This window comes from Semicossyphus pulcher, unplaced genomic scaffold (assembly GCF_022749685.1).
Source record: "Semicossyphus pulcher isolate SPU_LCO1_2020_fin unplaced genomic scaffold, fSemPul1.0.p SCAF_40, whole genome shotgun sequence".
Taxonomy (NCBI): domain Eukaryota; kingdom Metazoa; phylum Chordata; class Actinopteri; order Labriformes; family Labridae; genus Semicossyphus; species Semicossyphus pulcher.
This window is the reverse complement of record NW_027211716.1, coordinates 795354-813495: the sequence shown is the minus strand read 5'-3', so window position 1 is coordinate 813495 and position 18142 is coordinate 795354.

The window sequence follows — 18142 nt, the reverse complement described above, 5'->3', positions numbered from 1 at the left end:
ACGCAGAAATCTACATCCCGGTGATCAACTACTCGGACACACTACCCCCGGAACAACAGAGGAACCTGGATACACTGAATAAGTACATCATGGAGAATACGAATCACATCCCAAAACTGCGGAAACAGGACTTTAAAACAGCAAGGGACAACGTCCACTGGACCACAGAAACAGCAGAAAAGATGCTGCAACACTGGATGACGCATTTAAACTAGACATCCCCACAAGCCTACAAACTGAGGAGGGGAGCAAGAACATAGTACTCCTGGCCAACAACTTTCAACCGACAGAGCCCCAAATAAAACTACTGGAAAAAGGACTTTCCTTCATCCCCACGCTAGATATCCACAAACAACAGAGGAATAACCTAAGACAGGACATAGGAATATACCACAGGAAACTAAAACTGGCAGCCTTTTTCCAAAACAAGAGAAAAAAGGACAGGATACCCTTCATGCCCACATCCAAATGGGAGCCTAGAGGGGGACAAATTGCCCAGGAAATCACCGACTTGATCACCCTAGACAGGGAAGCACTAGACGTACTGCCAGAACAACATAGAGATCACTGTAACCTAACGCAGGAGGAGGTAACAGCCCTCAGGAACCTAGCCAAAAACAGAAACATAGTCATTAAACCAGCAGACAAGGGAAGCGCTATAGTGATCATGGACAGAGAACAGTACATCTGGGAGGCTGAGAGACAGCTCAACAACCAGGAACACTACAGGAAACTACAGGAACCCACTTACCTAAAAACAGTGGAGGACATAAATAAAATCATAGATACGCTGTTGGACAAAAAATACATAAATACGAAACAGAGCAGCTACCTAAAGGGAAAAGAAGCACCCAGAGCCAGGATATTCTACCTACTACCCAAGATTCACAAAGCACCAGACACATGGCCTAAACCGTATGAGATTCCATCAGGAAGGCCGATTGTCTCTGACTGCAACAGTGAATCCTACAGGACGGCAGAATACATAGATTTCTTTCTAAATCCTCTGTCGAACCGCCATCCTAGCTACATAAAGGACACCTATGATTTTGTAGCCAAAATCAGAGGCATCACCGTCCCACAGTCTGCGTTTTTATTCAGTATAGATGTAGACAGCCTATACACTAACATAGAAACAACAGAGGGACTAAAAGCAGTTAGGAAATGGTTCAACAAATACCCGGACAAAGACAGACCGGATGCAGAAATCCTGGAACTCCTGTTCATCAACCTGACGAAAAACGACTTTGAATTCAACCAGGAATTTTACCTCCAAATCAAAGGGACAGCAATGGGCAAGAAATTCGCACCAGCCTATGCGGACATTTACATGGCTGACTGGGAAGAAACAGTCTTCGAGAAATGCACACACAAACCCACACACTACTTTAGATATTTAGATGACATCTGGGGCACATGGACACACGGCACAGACACATTTTTAGACTTCATGAACATCTTAAACACGCACCACACATCGATCAAAGTTAAACACACCACACATAACTCCTCAATTAATTTCTTAGACACCACCACATACAAAGGCCCTGATTTTAACCGCACTAACACATTAGACACAAAGGTTTATTTCAAAGATACTGACACACATTCATTACTACACAAAAACAGCTTCCACCCAAAACACACATTCAGAGGACTTGTTAAATCCCAACTCTTAAGATTCCACAGAATCTGCAGCCAGTCCACGGAATTTGAAAAGGCCACTCAGACTCTATATGGGTCGTTGAGGAAAAGAGGCTACGCCCGGAGCTTCCTGAGGAAAATCCGAAAGTCGTTTCTGGAAACAAAGGAGAAGAACCTCAAAACTCCCATCCCCCTGATAACAACTTACTCGAGCCTAAGTATCCACATTAACAACAGAATCAAAAGGAACTTTGAAGACACTCAAAGGAACAATTCTGTGATGCAGGAATTTAGGATCATATCAGCATATAGGAAAAACAAAAACTTACAGGACATCTTAGTCAAAAGTAAACTAAAACCAAAACCGGGACAACCACACAAAAACAAACCGCAGTTCTTTAAAGAGAAAAAATCTGTAAAGAACAGGGGAACCAAACAGGTATTTCCCATCCTCCAGAAAATCAATCTGGACACAAGAAACTGCGTGTACATCATCACATGCAACAAATGCGGGAGCCAGTACATAGGAGAAACAGGGAATTCCATCCGAATCCGACTGGCACAACACAGATATAACATTAAGAACCAGAAAGAAATGCACACTAAATTAGTCCCACATTTTCTGGAACACGGCCTTCAATCACTAGAAGTGAGCGGACTCGAACACAACATTAATTGGACAGCTGCACAACGGCAGCAGACAGAGAGATACTGGGTTCGTCAACTCGACACCAGATATCCCACTGGACTGAACATTAAATAAATTTGACATGCTTTCTCAGCCCGACCTGCCGAGTATCAGAGTGAGGTTTGAATCAGGGAATCCACAGATGGCCTATGCATTCCCTGTCTTTTTTAGAAGCACAAGTCAGTTAAAACTGACAGCTCTAGAAAGCAGGATCCGTTGTCCCGAACCTAACCAGCTCGTGCCTCTGGGGAAGCAGCCCTGCCATTGGCAGACTGTCCAGATCAAACCGATCAATGAGAAAGGAGGGGGCGGAGAAAGCGGGCGGAGCCCAAAATACACAGACACAAATAGAGCAGCAAAACACTGAGCAGCCACACTGCCTGATGAAGATCTAACCAGATCGAAACGTCGCGACCTACACACCGAGAAAAAGGACAAGCTTCCACCTCCAGCAAGAACCAGAAGGACGAACCCTCCCTCCACGGAAGAGAACTCTCTCCACAGAGGACCAACAAGGAGCAAAACTGACTTAGGTTGATACCTTACTCAGTTTACTCAGGAGACCTTCACAAAGGACCTCTCCACACGCTGCAGCAGCCCTCCAGCAGAAACAGCACTCCGGAGGACTCAGCCTACAGCACAAAAACACAAATCTAACACAGGTCGATACCTAACGGTGCCAACTAAAGCCTTGTTAAATTTGTTAGGTAAGTATGAGCCACAAAGGTAGACGCCAGCCCCGGGCTGACAACACACACTACCAGAGAGGCTACACCACAGCACACACACAGCACCACAGGAAAAGACAAATGACACAGTGTCAGAGCTCTTTTCAAATCACGGTGAGAATAATGTTTAATTTGATCCGTATGGTACACCACCTGCGCAATATTACTGTCAGCGTGGACCACAACAAAGAGTCCAGACCGGATCCTCCCAGCCTGCTACGCAAGATGAAGGAACTGATGGATCTCATCAAACCAGCTTGCCCGACAGGGAAAACCTTGCTCCTCCTGGAAGGCAATGCTAGAAACTGGGGCTACAATACTCGAGTAATCCTTGATGGACACTACACTGATGAGATCGACAGACTGTCCGCAGAGCTCTCCCAGGTGCTCACAGGAAACTGGAGAGAACCATGGGAAGTAGCTCAACGCTGGGCCTGGAACAACCTCGGCAAGAGACTGCACAGGAGCTCTCTGGAGCACACCAGGGCCATCATCATCAGCGTAAACAGCCCCAAAACAACACCTTCACAGCCACCGACCACCACTCAGAACCGGTACAGCGTGCTGACGGAGGAAACCGAGAGGGAGACAGAGACCGGCAACAGCTCTCAGAGTGCTAGCACAGGAGAGAATGAAAATCCTGCCCCCTGGACGATCCCTCCAAGGATCGCCCCTGCAGACACGCCGGCACTGTCACAGACAGAATTCCCTCAGATTCCAAAAACCCGACGCACGCCGAACAACAGGAGCCGTGAGAATAAAAAGAGGAGCAACGCAGAACCAGCCGCGACTCCCCCTCCGGCCTTCCAGCCGTCTGAGATTTCCCCGGCAGGCTCACCACTTGCACCTTCTTCCCTGCAGCTCTCTACCCACTCGGTCACTCCAACACCTAGACCGAGATCCCGCCTGCATGCCTCCCCCACTGCCTCTGCATCCTGTGCGCCTGCCTCCCTCATCTCCCCAGCATCTAACTTGGATGCTTCTCTCCTCCCTTCTCACTCTCCATTTTCTGCTTCCCTCCTCTCTACCCACACCTCTCACTCATCTGTGCCTAATCTTAACCTTTCACCCTGCATGCCTGACCTGAACCCTCCTGCCTTATCTATTAACCTTTCCCTCGACCCTAACTCTAACCCTAACCAAATTCCATCTTCTCTCTCTACCCCGGCTCCTGCTGCCTCGTCTCCTAATCCTTCCCCTGACTCTAACCCTAACCCACCTCCATCCTCTCCCTCGCTCCCGTCTCCTGCTGCCTTGTCCCCTAATCTTTCCCCGGACACTAACCCTAACTTGAATCAACTTTCACCCTCTCTCTCCATCCCGTTTCCTGACCTCTCCACTGCACCGGCTTCTCCAGCCTCCTCTCCCTCCTCCCCCACTCCTCCCAGGGCGCACATCTTCCCCGCAGTAACTGTACAACGGACACTAGTCTCTACCGAGACTCCCAAAACAACTCACAGACCAACACGCCACCCAAACACCAGTAGGAAAAACCTGGATTGGTCCCTGAAAACCCGGAAAAGTTGTCTCATCATCGGTGACTCGAATCTGGCTAACATCCCACCACACACGAACGAGGATGTCCAGATTGACAGCTATCCGGGCGCTAAATTCTCCCACGTGGAACCGCTGCTACAAGCACACAGGGACAACACCACGGTGAAGAAAGTAGTGCTCTCTTTCGGGATCAATAACAGGGAAAACAAACCAAAGGAAACAACAATAAAGCAGGTGCAGAAGGCTCGCAGAGCATCCAAACTTGCATTCCCGGACGCAGAAATCTACATCCCGGTGATCAACTACTCGGACACACTACCCCCGGAACAACAGAGGAACCTGGATACACTGAATAAGTACATCATGGAGAATACGAATCACATCCCAAAACTGCGGAAACAGGACTTTAAAACAGCAAGGGACAACGTCCACTGGACCACAGAAACAGCAGAAAAGATGCTGCAACACTGGATGACGCATTTAAACTAGACATCCCCACAAGCCTACAAACTGAGGAGGGGAGCAAGAACATAGTACTCCTGGCCAACAACTTTCAACCGACAGAGCCCCAAATAAAACTACTGGAAAAAGGACTTTCCTTCATCCCCACGCTAGATATCCACAAACAACAGAGGAATAACCTAAGACAGGACATAGGAATATACCACAGGAAACTAAAACTGGCAGCCTTTTTCCAAAACAAGAGAAAAAAGGACAGGATACCCTTCATGCCCACATCCAAATGGGAGCCTAGAGGGGGACAAATTGCCCAGGAAATCACCGACTTGATCACCCTAGACAGGGAAGCACTAGACGTACTGCCAGAACAACATAGAGATCACTGTAACCTAACGCAGGAGGAGGTAACAGCCCTCAGGAACCTAGCCAAAAACAGAAACATAGTCATTAAACCAGCAGACAAGGGAAGCGCTATAGTGATCATGGACAGAGAACAGTACATCTGGGAGGCTGAGAGACAGCTCAACAACCAGGAACACTACAGGAAACTACAGGAACCCACTTACCTAAAAACAGTGGAGGACATAAATAAAATCATAGATACGCTGTTGGACAAAAAATACATAAATACGAAACAGAGCAGCTACCTAAAGGGAAAAGAAGCACCCAGAGCCAGGATATTCTACCTACTACCCAAGATTCACAAAGCACCAGACACATGGCCTAAACCGTATGAGATTCCATCAGGAAGGCCGATTGTCTCTGACTGCAACAGTGAATCCTACAGGACGGCAGAATACATAGATTTCTTTCTAAATCCTCTGTCGAACCGCCATCCTAGCTACATAAAGGACACCTATGATTTTGTAGCCAAAATCAGAGGCATCACCGTCCCACAGTCTGCGTTTTTATTCAGTATAGATGTAGACAGCCTATACACTAACATAGAAACAACAGAGGGACTAAAAGCAGTTAGGAAATGGTTCAACAAATACCCGGACAAAGACAGACCGGATGCAGAAATCCTGGAACTCCTGTTCATCAACCTGACGAAAAACGACTTTGAATTCAACCAGGAATTTTACCTCCAAATCAAAGGGACAGCAATGGGCAAGAAATTCGCACCAGCCTATGCGGACATTTACATGGCTGACTGGGAAGAAACAGTCTTCGAGAAATGCACACACAAACCCACACACTACTTTAGATATTTAGATGACATCTGGGGCACATGGACACACGGCACAGACACATTTTTAGACTTCATGAACATCTTAAACACGCACCACACATCGATCAAAGTTAAACACACCACACATAACTCCTCAATTAATTTCTTAGACACCACCACATACAAAGGCCCTGATTTTAACCGCACTAACACATTAGACACAAAGGTTTATTTCAAAGATACTGACACACATTCATTACTACACAAAAACAGCTTCCACCCAAAACACACATTCAGAGGACTTGTTAAATCCCAACTCTTAAGATTCCACAGAATCTGCAGCCAGTCCACGGAATTTGAAAAGGCCACTCAGACTCTATATGGGTCGTTGAGGAAAAGAGGCTACGCCCGGAGCTTCCTGAGGAAAATCCGAAAGTCGTTTCTGGAAACAAAGGAGAAGAACCTCAAAACTCCCATCCCCCTGATAACAACTTACTCGAGCCTAAGTATCCACATTAACAACAGAATCAAAAGGAACTTTGAAGACACTCAAAGGAACAATTCTGTGATGCAGGAATTTAGGATCATATCAGCATATAGGAAAAACAAAAACTTACAGGACATCTTAGTCAAAAGTAAACTAAAACCAAAACCGGGACAACCACACAAAAACAAACCGCAGTTCTTTAAAGAGAAAAAATCTGTAAAGAACAGGGGAACCAAACAGGTATTTCCCATCCTCCAGAAAATCAATCTGGACACAAGAAACTGCGTGTACATCATCACATGCAACAAATGCGGGAGCCAGTACATAGGAGAAACAGGGAATTCCATCCGAATCCGACTGGCACAACACAGATATAACATTAAGAACCAGAAAGAAATGCACACTAAATTAGTCCCACATTTTCTGGAACACGGCCTTCAATCACTAGAAGTGAGCGGACTCGAACACAACATTAATTGGACAGCTGCACAACGGCAGCAGACAGAGAGATACTGGGTTCGTCAACTCGACACCAGATATCCCACTGGACTGAACATTAAATAAATTTGACATGCTTTCTCAGCCCGACCTGCCGAGTATCAGAGTGAGGTTTGAATCAGGGAATCCACAGATGGCCTATGCATTCCCTGTCTTTTTTAGAAGCACAAGTCAGTTAAAACTGACAGCTCTAGAAAGCAGGATCCGTTGTCCCGAACCTAACCAGCTCGTGCCTCTGGGGAAGCAGCCCTGCCATTGGCAGACTGTCCAGATCAAACCGATCAATGAGAAAGGAGGGGGCGGAGAAAGCGGGCGGAGCCCAAAATACACAGACACAAATAGAGCAGCAAAACACTGAGCAGCCACACTGCCTGATGAAGATCTAACCAGATCGAAACGTCGCGACCTACACACCGAGAAAAAGGACAAGCTTCCACCTCCAGCAAGAACCAGAAGGACGAACCCTCCCTCCACGGAAGAGAACTCTCTCCACAGAGGACCAACAAGGAGCAAAACTGACTTAGGTTGATACCTTACTCAGTTTACTCAGGAGACCTTCACAAAGGACCTCTCCACACGCTGCAGCAGCCCTCCAGCAGAAACAGCACTCCGGAGGACTCAGCCTACAGCACAAAAACACAAATCTAACACAGGTCGATACCTAACGGTGCCAACTAAAGCCTTGTTAAATTTGTTAGGTAAGTATGAGCCACAAAGGTAGACGCCAGCCCCGGGCTGACAACACACACTACCAGAGAGGCTACACCACAGCACACACACAGCACCACAGGAAAAGACAAATGACACAGTGTCAGAGCTCTTTTCAAATCACGGTGAGAATAATGTTTAATTTGATCCGTATGGTACACCACCTGCGCAATATTACTGTCAGCGTGGACCACAACAAAGAGTCCAGACCGGATCCTCCCAGCCTGCTACGCAAGATGAAGGAACTGATGGATCTCATCAAACCAGCTTGCCCGACAGGGAAAACCTTGCTCCTCCTGGAAGGCAATGCTAGAAACTGGGGCTACAATACTCGAGTAATCCTTGATGGACACTACACTGATGAGATCGACAGACTGTCCGCAGAGCTCTCCCAGGTGCTCACAGGAAACTGGAGAGAACCATGGGAAGTAGCTCAACGCTGGGCCTGGAACAACCTCGGCAAGAGACTGCACAGGAGCTCTCTGGAGCACACCAGGGCCATCATCATCAGCGTAAACAGCCCCAAAACAACACCTTCACAGCCACCGACCACCACTCAGAACCGGTACAGCGTGCTGACGGAGGAAACCGAGAGGGAGACAGAGACCGGCAACAGCTCTCAGAGTGCTAGCACAGGAGAGAATGAAAATCCTGCCCCCTGGACGATCCCTCCAAGGATCGCCCCTGCAGACACGCCGGCACTGTCACAGACAGAATTCCCTCAGATTCCAAAAACCCGACGCACGCCGAACAACAGGAGCCGTGAGAATAAAAAGAGGAGCAACGCAGAACCAGCCGCGACTCCCCCTCCGGCCTTCCAGCCGTCTGAGATTTCCCCGGCAGGCTCACCACTTGCACCTTCTTCCCTGCAGCTCTCTACCCACTCGGTCACTCCAACACCTAGACCGAGATCCCGCCTGCATGCCTCCCCCACTGCCTCTGCATCCTGTGCGCCTGCCTCCCTCATCTCCCCAGCATCTAACTTGGATGCTTCTCTCCTCCCTTCTCACTCTCCATTTTCTGCTTCCCTCCTCTCTACCCACACCTCTCACTCATCTGTGCCTAATCTTAACCTTTCACCCTGCATGCCTGACCTGAACCCTCCTGCCTTATCTATTAACCTTTCCCTCGACCCTAACTCTAACCCTAACCAAATTCCATCTTCTCTCTCTACCCCGGCTCCTGCTGCCTCGTCTCCTAATCCTTCCCCTGACTCTAACCCTAACCCACCTCCATCCTCTCCCTCGCTCCCGTCTCCTGCTGCCTTGTCCCCTAATCTTTCCCCGGACACTAACCCTAACTTGAATCAACTTTCACCCTCTCTCTCCATCCCGTTTCCTGACCTCTCCACTGCACCGGCTTCTCCAGCCTCCTCTCCCTCCTCCCCCACTCCTCCCAGGGCGCACATCTTCCCCGCAGTAACTGTACAACGGACACTAGTCTCTACCGAGACTCCCAAAACAACTCACAGACCAACACGCCACCCAAACACCAGTAGGAAAAACCTGGATTGGTCCCTGAAAACCCGGAAAAGTTGTCTCATCATCGGTGACTCGAATCTGGCTAACATCCCACCACACACGAACGAGGATGTCCAGATTGACAGCTATCCGGGCGCTAAATTCTCCCACGTGGAACCGCTGCTACAAGCACACAGGGACAACACCACGGTGAAGAAAGTAGTGCTCTCTTTCGGGATCAATAACAGGGAAAACAAACCAAAGGAAACAACAATAAAGCAGGTGCAGAAGGCTCGCAGAGCATCCAAACTTGCATTCCCGGACGCAGAAATCTACATCCCGGTGATCAACTACTCGGACACACTACCCCCGGAACAACAGAGGAACCTGGATACACTGAATAAGTACATCATGGAGAATACGAATCACATCCCAAAACTGCGGAAACAGGACTTTAAAACAGCAAGGGACAACGTCCACTGGACCACAGAAACAGCAGAAAAGATGCTGCAACACTGGATGACGCATTTAAACTAGACATCCCCACAAGCCTACAAACTGAGGAGGGGAGCAAGAACATAGTACTCCTGGCCAACAACTTTCAACCGACGGAGCCCCAAATAAAACTACTGGAAAAAGGACTTTCCTTCATCCCCACGCTAGATATCCACAAACAACAGAGGAATAACCTAAGACAGGACATAGGAATATACCACAGGAAACTAAAACTGGCAGCCTTTTTCCAAAACAAGAGAAAAAAGGACAGGATACCCTTCATGCCCACATCCAAATGGGAGCCTAGAGGGGGACAAATTGCCCAGGAAATCACCGACTTGATCACCCTAGACAGGGAAGCACTAGACGTACTGCCAGAACAACATAGAGATCACTGTAACCTAACGCAGGAGGAGGTAACAGCCCTCAGGAACCTAGCCAAAAACAGAAACATAGTCATTAAACCAGCAGACAAGGGAAGCGCTATAGTGATCATGGACAGAGAACAGTACATCTGGGAGGCTGAGAGACAGCTCAACAACCAGGAACACTACAGGAAACTACAGGAACCCACTTACCTAAAAACAGTGGAGGACATAAATAAAATCATAGATACGCTGTTGGACAAAAAATACATAAATACGAAACAGAGCAGCTACCTAAAGGGAAAAGAAGCACCCAGAGCCAGGATATTCTACCTACTACCCAAGATTCACAAAGCACCAGACACATGGCCTAAACCGTATGAGATTCCATCAGGAAGGCCGATTGTCTCTGACTGCAACAGTGAATCCTACAGGACGGCAGAATACATAGATTTCTTTCTAAATCCTCTGTCGAACCGCCATCCTAGCTACATAAAGGACACCTATGATTTTGTAGCCAAAATCAGAGGCATCACCGTCCCACAGTCTGCGTTTTTATTCAGTATAGATGTAGACAGCCTATACACTAACATAGAAACAACAGAGGGACTAAAAGCAGTTAGGAAATGGTTCAACAAATACCCGGACAAAGACAGACCGGATGCAGAAATCCTGGAACTCCTGTTCATCAACCTGACGAAAAACGACTTTGAATTCAACCAGGAATTTTACCTCCAAATCAAAGGGACAGCAATGGGCAAGAAATTCGCACCAGCCTATGCGGACATTTACATGGCTGACTGGGAAGAAACAGTCTTCGAGAAATGCACACACAAACCCACACACTACTTTAGATATTTAGATGACATCTGGGGCACATGGACACACGGCACAGACACATTTTTAGACTTCATGAACATCTTAAACACGCACCACACATCGATCAAAGTTAAACACACCACACATAACTCCTCAATTAATTTCTTAGACACCACCACATACAAAGGCCCTGATTTTAACCGCACTAACACATTAGACACAAAGGTTTATTTCAAAGATACTGACACACATTCATTACTACACAAAAACAGCTTCCACCCAAAACACACATTCAGAGGACTTGTTAAATCCCAACTCTTAAGATTCCACAGAATCTGCAGCCAGTCCACGGAATTTGAAAAGGCCACTCAGACTCTATATGGGTCGTTGAGGAAAAGAGGCTACGCCCGGAGCTTCCTGAGGAAAATCCGAAAGTCGTTTCTGGAAACAAAGGAGAAGAACCTCAAAACTCCCATCCCCCTGATAACAACTTACTCGAGCCTAAGTATCCACATTAACAACAGAATCAAAAGGAACTTTGAAGACACTCAAAGGAACAATTCTGTGATGCAGGAATTTAGGATCATATCAGCATATAGGAAAAACAAAAACTTACAGGACATCTTAGTCAAAAGTAAACTAAAACCAAAACCGGGACAACCACACAAAAACAAACCGCAGTTCTTTAAAGAGAAAAAATCTGTAAAGAACAGGGGAACCAAACAGGTATTTCCCATCCTCCAGAAAATCAATCTGGACACAAGAAACTGCGTGTACATCATCACATGCAACAAATGCGGGAGCCAGTACATAGGAGAAACAGGGAATTCCATCCGAATCCGACTGGCACAACACAGATATAACATTAAGAACCAGAAAGAAATGCACACTAAATTAGTCCCACATTTTCTGGAACACGGCCTTCAATCACTAGAAGTGAGCGGACTCGAACACAACATTAATTGGACAGCTGCACAACGGCAGCAGACAGAGAGATACTGGGTTCGTCAACTCGACACCAGATATCCCACTGGACTGAACATTAAATAAATTTGACATGCTTTCTCAGCCCGACCTGCCGAGTATCAGAGTGAGGTTTGAATCAGGGAATCCACAGATGGCCTATGCATTCCCTGTCTTTTTTAGAAGCACAAGTCAGTTAAAACTGACAGCTCTAGAAAGCAGGATCCGTTGTCCCGAACCTAACCAGCTCGTGCCTCTGGGGAAGCAGCCCTGCCATTGGCAGACTGTCCAGATCAAACCGATCAATGAGAAAGGAGGGGGCGGAGAAAGCGGGCGGAGCCCAAAATACACAGACACAAATAGAGCAGCAAAACACTGAGCAGCCACACTGCCTGATGAAGATCTAACCAGATCGAAACGTCGCGACCTACACACCGAGAAAAAGGACAAGCTTCCACCTCCAGCAAGAACCAGAAGGACGAACCCTCCCTCCACGGAAGAGAACTCTCTCCACAGAGGACCAACAAGGAGCAAAACTGACTTAGGTTGATACCTTACTCAGTTTACTCAGGAGACCTTCACAAAGGACCTCTCCACACGCTGCAGCAGCCCTCCAGCAGAAACAGCACTCCGGAGGACTCAGCCTACAGCACAAAAACACAAATCTAACACAGGTCGATACCTAACGGTGCCAACTAAAGCCTTGTTAAATTTGTTAGGTAAGTATGAGCCACAAAGGTAGACGCCAGCCCCGGGCTGACAACACACACTACCAGAGAGGCTACACCACAGCACACACACAGCACCACAGGAAAAGACAAATGACACAGTGTCAGAGCTCTTTTCAAATCACGGTGAGAATAATGTTTAATTTGATCCGTATGGTACACCACCTGCGCAATATTACTGTCAGCGTGGACCACAACAAAGAGTCCAGACCGGATCCTCCCAGCCTGCTACGCAAGATGAAGGAACTGATGGATCTCATCAAACCAGCTTGCCCGACAGGGAAAACCTTGCTCCTCCTGGAAGGCAATGCTAGAAACTGGGGCTACAATACTCGAGTAATCCTTGATGGACACTACACTGATGAGATCGACAGACTGTCCGCAGAGCTCTCCCAGGTGCTCACAGGAAACTGGAGAGAACCATGGGAAGTAGCTCAACGCTGGGCCTGGAACAACCTCGGCAAGAGACTGCACAGGAGCTCTCTGGAGCACACCAGGGCCATCATCATCAGCGTAAACAGCCCCAAAACAACACCTTCACAGCCACCGACCACCACTCAGAACCGGTACAGCGTGCTGACGGAGGAAACCGAGAGGGAGACAGAGACCGGCAACAGCTCTCAGAGTGCTAGCACAGGAGAGAATGAAAATCCTGCCCCCTGGACGATCCCTCCAAGGATCGCCCCTGCAGACACGCCGGCACTGTCACAGACAGAATTCCCTCAGATTCCAAAAACCCGACGCACGCCGAACAACAGGAGCCGTGAGAATAAAAAGAGGAGCAACGCAGAACCAGCCGCGACTCCCCCTCCGGCCTTCCAGCCGTCTGAGATTTCCCCGGCAGGCTCACCACTTGCACCTTCTTCCCTGCAGCTCTCTACCCACTCGGTCACTCCAACACCTAGACCGAGATCCCGCCTGCATGCCTCCCCCACTGCCTCTGCATCCTGTGCGCCTGCCTCCCTCATCTCCCCAGCATCTAACTTGGATGCTTCTCTCCTCCCTTCTCACTCTCCATTTTCTGCTTCCCTCCTCTCTACCCACACCTCTCACTCATCTGTGCCTAATCTTAACCTTTCACCCTGCATGCCTGACCTGAACCCTCCTGCCTTATCTATTAACCTTTCCCTCGACCCTAACTCTAACCCTAACCAAATTCCATCTTCTCTCTCTACCCCGGCTCCTGCTGCCTCGTCTCCTAATCCTTCCCCTGACTCTAACCCTAACCCACCTCCATCCTCTCCCTCGCTCCCGTCTCCTGCTGCCTTGTCCCCTAATCTTTCCCCGGACACTAACCCTAACTTGAATCAACTTTCACCCTCTCTCTCCATCCCGTTTCCTGACCTCTCCACTGCACCGGCTTCTCCAGCCTCCTCTCCCTCCTCCCCCACTCCTCCCAGGGCGCACATCTTCCCCGCAGTAACTGTACAACGGACACTAGTCTCTACCGAGACTCCCAAAACAACTCACAGACCAACACGCCACCCAAACACCAGTAGGAAAAACCTGGATTGGTCCCTGAAAACCCGGAAAAGTTGTCTCATCATCGGTGACTCGAATCTGGCTAACATCCCACCACACACGAACGAGGATGTCCAGATTGACAGCTATCCGGGCGCTAAATTCTCCCACGTGGAACCGCTGCTACAAGCACACAGGGACAACACCACGGTGAAGAAAGTAGTGCTCTCTTTCGGGATCAATAACAGGGAAAACAAACCAAAGGAAACAACAATAAAGCAGGTGCAGAAGGCTCGCAGAGCATCCAAACTTGCATTCCCGGACGCAGAAATCTACATCCCGGTGATCAACTACTCGGACACACTACCCCCGGAACAACAGAGGAACCTGGATACACTGAATAAGTACATCATGGAGAATACGAATCACATCCCAAAACTGCGGAAACAGGACTTTAAAACAGCAAGGGACAACGTCCACTGGACCACAGAAACAGCAGAAAAGATGCTGCAACACTGGATGACGCATTTAAACTAGACATCCCCACAAGCCTACAAACTGAGGAGGGGAGCAAGAACATAGTACTCCTGGCCAACAACTTTCAACCGACAGAGCCCCAAATAAAACTACTGGAAAAAGGACTTTCCTTCATCCCCACGCTAGATATCCACAAACAACAGAGGAATAACCTAAGACAGGACATAGGAATATACCACAGGAAACTAAAACTGGCAGCCTTTTTCCAAAACAAGAGAAAAAAGGACAGGATACCCTTCATGCCCACATCCAAATGGGAGCCTAGAGGGGGACAAATTGCCCAGGAAATCACCGACTTGATCACCCTAGACAGGGAAGCACTAGACGTACTGCCAGAACAACATAGAGATCACTGTAACCTAACGCAGGAGGAGGTAACAGCCCTCAGGAACCTAGCCAAAAACAGAAACATAGTCATTAAACCAGCAGACAAGGGAAGCGCTATAGTGATCATGGACAGAGAACAGTACATCTGGGAGGCTGAGAGACAGCTCAACAACCAGGAACACTACAGGAAACTACAGGAACCCACTTACCTAAAAACAGTGGAGGACATAAATAAAATCATAGATACGCTGTTGGACAAAAAATACATAAATACGAAACAGAGCAGCTACCTAAAGGGAAAAGAAGCACCCAGAGCCAGGATATTCTACCTACTACCCAAGATTCACAAAGCACCAGACACATGGCCTAAACCGTATGAGATTCCATCAGGAAGGCCGATTGTCTCTGACTGCAACAGTGAATCCTACAGGACGGCAGAATACATAGATTTCTTTCTAAATCCTCTGTCGAACCGCCATCCTAGCTACATAAAGGACACCTATGATTTTGTAGCCAAAATCAGAGGCATCACCGTCCCACAGTCTGCGTTTTTATTCAGTATAGATGTAGACAGCCTATACACTAACATAGAAACAACAGAGGGACTAAAAGCAGTTAGGAAATGGTTCAACAAATACCCGGACAAAGACAGACCGGATGCAGAAATCCTGGAACTCCTGTTCATCAACCTGACGAAAAACGACTTTGAATTCAACCAGGAATTTTACCTCCAAATCAAAGGGACAGCAATGGGCAAGAAATTCGCACCAGCCTATGCGGACATTTACATGGCTGACTGGGAAGAAACAGTCTTCGAGAAATGCACACACAAACCCACACACTACTTTAGATATTTAGATGACATCTGGGGCACATGGACACACGGCACAGACACATTTTTAGACTTCATGAACATCTTAAACACGCACCACACATCGATCAAAGTTAAACACACCACACATAACTCCTCAATTAATTTCTTAGACACCACCACATACAAAGGCCCTGATTTTAACCGCACTAACACATTAGACACAAAGGTTTATTTCAAAGATACTGACACACATTCATTACTACACAAAAACAGCTTCCACCCAAAACACACATTCAGAGGACTTGTTAAATCCCAACTCTTAAGATTCCACAGAATCTGCAGCCAGTCCACGGAATTTGAAAAGGCCACTCAGACTCTATATGGGTCGTTGAGGAAAAGAGGCTACGCCCGGAGCTTCCTGAGGAAAATCCGAAAGTCGTTTCTGGAAACAAAGGAGAAGAACCTCAAAACTCCCATCCCCCTGATAACAACTTACTCGAGCCTAAGTATCCACATTAACAACAGAATCAAAAGGAACTTTGAAGACACTCAAAGGAACAATTCTGTGATGCAGGAATTTAGGATCATATCAGCATATAGGAAAAACAAAAACTTACAGGACATCTTAGTCAAAAGTAAACTAAAACCAAAACCGGGACAACCACACAAAAACAAACCGCAGTTCTTTAAAGAGAAAAAATCTGTAAAGAACAGGGGAACCAAACAGGTATTTCCCATCCTCCAGAAAATCAATCTGGACACAAGAAACTGCGTGTACATCATCACATGCAACAAATGCGGGAGCCAGTACATAGGAGAAACAGGGAATTCCATCCGAATCCGACTGGCACAACACAGATATAACATTAAGAACCAGAAAGAAATGCACACTAAATTAGTCCCACATTTTCTGGAACACGGCCTTCAATCACTAGAAGTGAGCGGACTCGAACACAACATTAATTGGACAGCTGCACAACGGCAGCAGACAGAGAGATACTGGGTTCGTCAACTCGACACCAGATATCCCACTGGACTGAACATTAAATAAATTTGACATGCTTTCTCAGCCCGACCTGCCGAGTATCAGAGTGAGGTTTGAATCAGGGAATCCACAGATGGCCTATGCATTCCCTGTCTTTTTTAGAAGCACAAGTCAGTTAAAACTGACAGCTCTAGAAAGCAGGATCCGTTGTCCCGAACCTAACCAGCTCGTGCCTCTGGGGAAGCAGCCCTGCCATTGGCAGACTGTCCAGATCAAACCGATCAATGAGAAAGGAGGGGGCGGAGAAAGCGGGCGGAGCCCAAAATACACAGACACAAATAGAGCAGCAAAACACTGAGCAGCCACACTGCCTGATGAAGATCTAACCAGATCGAAACGTCGCGACCTACACACCGAGAAAAAGGACAAGCTTCCACCTCCAGCAAGAACCAGAAGGACGAACCCTCCCTCCACGGAAGAGAACTCTCTCCACAGAGGACCAACAAGGAGCAAAACTGACTTAGGTTGATACCTTACTCAGTTTACTCAGGAGACCTTCACAAAGGACCTCTCCACACGCTGCAGCAGCCCTCCAGCAGAAACAGCACTCCGGAGGACTCAGCCTACAGCACAAAAACACAAATCTAACACAGGTCGATACCTAACGGTGCCAACTAAAGCCTTGTTAAATTTGTTAGGTAAGTATGAGCCACAAAGGTAGACGCCAGCCCCGGGCTGACAACACACACTACCAGAGAGGCTACACCACAGCACACACACAGCACCACAGGAAAAGACAAATGACACAGTGTCAGAGCTCTTTTCAAATCACGGTGAGAATAATGTTTAATTTGATCCGTATGGTACACCACCTGCGCAATATTACTGTCAGCGTGGACCACAACAAAGAGTCCAGACCGGATCCTCCCAGCCTGCTACGCAAGATGAAGGAACTGATGGATCTCATCAAACCAGCTTGCCCGACAGGGAAAACCTTGCTCCTCCTGGAAGGCAATGCTAGAAACTGGGGCTACAATACTCGAGTAATCCTTGATGGACACTACACTGATGAGATCGACAGACTGTCCGCAGAGCTCTCCCAGGTGCTCACAGGAAACTGGAGAGAACCATGGGAAGTAGCTCAACGCTGGGCCTGGAACAACCTCGGCAAGAGACTGCACAGGAGCTCTCTGGAGCACACCAGGGCCATCATCATCAGCGTAAACAGCCCCAAAACAACACCTTCACAGCCACCGACCACCACTCAGAACCGGTACAGCGTGCTGACGGAGGAAACCGAGAGGGAGA